The sequence below is a fragment of the Mastomys coucha genome, unplaced genomic scaffold (genome assembly GCF_008632895.1).
Source record: "Mastomys coucha isolate ucsf_1 unplaced genomic scaffold, UCSF_Mcou_1 pScaffold13, whole genome shotgun sequence".
In the NCBI taxonomy this organism is placed as follows: domain Eukaryota; kingdom Metazoa; phylum Chordata; class Mammalia; order Rodentia; family Muridae; genus Mastomys; species Mastomys coucha.
The window spans coordinates 43,654,860-43,657,034 of NW_022196895.1; positions in this window are offsets into that span (position 1 = coordinate 43,654,860).

Below are 2,175 nucleotides of genomic sequence, written 5' to 3' on the forward strand. Positions count from 1 at the left end.
AGGGTTGTTGAAAGTTGAGTTTTGATTTTGTCATTTTGTTGATCTTGTGGATTTTATTTGTAGGTTTGATCAATTATGATAATAATATCATTATTAGTATGCTGATATAGCCTTAAGATATGTCATTATTCCCTGTGACCTCTTGATTATGTTTATCATTCTCTTTGCCTGAAGCATTCCTATCACTCTTCTTTATAGAGCTTTATAGTGCACATAAATTCTTTAATCTTTTCTTATCATGGAAAGATTATATATTTCTTCTCCAATTTTAATGAGTGAGTGAGTGAGTGAGTGAGTGAGTGAGTGAGTTTTGTTTTGTTTCCAACAGAGTTCATCATATAGCTGTGGCTGTTCTGGAACTCACTATGTAGACCAGGCTGGCCTTGAGCTCACAGAGACCATCCTGCTTCTGCTTCCAAAGTGCTGGATTAAAGGTGTGTGCAAACCCACTTGGCTTCTCCCTGAATTTTAATAGATAGTTTTCCTGGAAATGATAGTGTGCATTGTCAGTTATGGTCATGGAGAACTTGGGATGTATATTTCCAGGTACCTTTGTCCTTTGAAGTTTCTATCTAGGGGCTGCAGACATGGCTCACTGGTTAAGTGCTTGCTGCTTCTGGCCTCTGTGGGCACCTGCACCCATGTGTGTGTTTGTGTGAGTGTGTGTGTGTGTATGTGTGTGTATGTATGTGTGTGTGTAGATGCATGAATACATGGACACATAGATGTATGTATAAATATGAATAAAAATGAAAACAAACACATTCTTAAAGGAAAAAAGTTTCTATCAAATAGTCAAATATGTTGATGAAGCTTCTTTCATGACATGAGTGATTTGACCTTTCTCTCTTATAGTTTTTAATAATCTTTCTTTTTTATGTTTTAAGTATCGTATATTGTGTGGGGAGGTTCATTTCTGGTCCTGTATATTTGCTTTTTTAGATCTCTTGTACGTAGGTGGGCATCTTTCTCCCTAAGTTTGAAAATTTTTATTCTATGATGTGGTTGAAAATAACCATCATTTAATGTTCATTTAGTTTTTAAAATTTAATTAAAATACAACTATACCATTTTCTCTCTCCATCTCCTCTCTTACCCCTTCCATCTACTCCCCACCTCCCCACCTCCCAAAAATTAATGGGGCTTTCTCTTTCATTGTTGCTGTTATGTGTATACCTGAATACATATAGATTTGTAAATATACATGTATGTATGTATACAACCTACTGGGCACCTTCAGTGTTACCTGGATGGATATTTTTATGGGAGTGACCACTTGTTATTGGATAACCAATCAGGGGTCAGAAGTTTGATTCTTTCCCTCTCAGCAGTCGTTGATTGCCTTTAGCTCTCCGTGTAGGGATGAGACCTGGTGAGATTTCACCATCTATGTTGACTGTCAACTACTGCTGGAATTGTTCAGGTCTTGTTTAGATGGCCATGTTGTTCAGCTTTCGTGACTGCAGCTTCCCTGTCATAGATAGAAGGAACAATGCCACAACTGAATTCCTGCTCCTCTGACTCATAAGTGCAGGAGTTGTGTTGTAGATGTAGCCAGCATTTTGATTAGCTGCGAGTTTCTTTTACGGTCTTCTGCTCCAAAAGGAAGCTTCTTTGATTACTGGTGAAATGTATCCTTACCTGGGGGTGTAAAGGTAGAACGGATTTAGAAAATCATCCTCGTTTAAGAAGTGAGGGTAACAGGATTTCTTCAGGGGGCTATGTCCTCTCTAGGCATCTGTAGTTGAAGTACCAGGAATGATTTTCCTCCTGCTGCATGAGACCCTAAGTCAAATCAGACCACTGTTACTTGTCTCTAAGAATACATTGTTTTCGCTATTGAAGAAATGTTGATCATTGTGGTTAATGAGCTTTAAAGCTGGCCAGGACATACCGAAGACCCCTCCCTGCCCACAAGGCACTGAACCTTATGATACCACAAGAGTCACTGCTCATGGATGAGTCTTCCAGATCAGACTCAGACAATTATTCCAAGTCTCGTGTCAAAATGCAGTGTATCTTCAGCAATAGGGCTTTACTTTCAAGTTTTGAAAGCCAACCAAGGACAACAATGGCCTGTGCTGTTTGAGGCACTTTTCTTGGATACCTCCTAACCAGCAACTTGAGAGGGGCTTTCTTATGTGTTACACACACACACACACACACACACACACA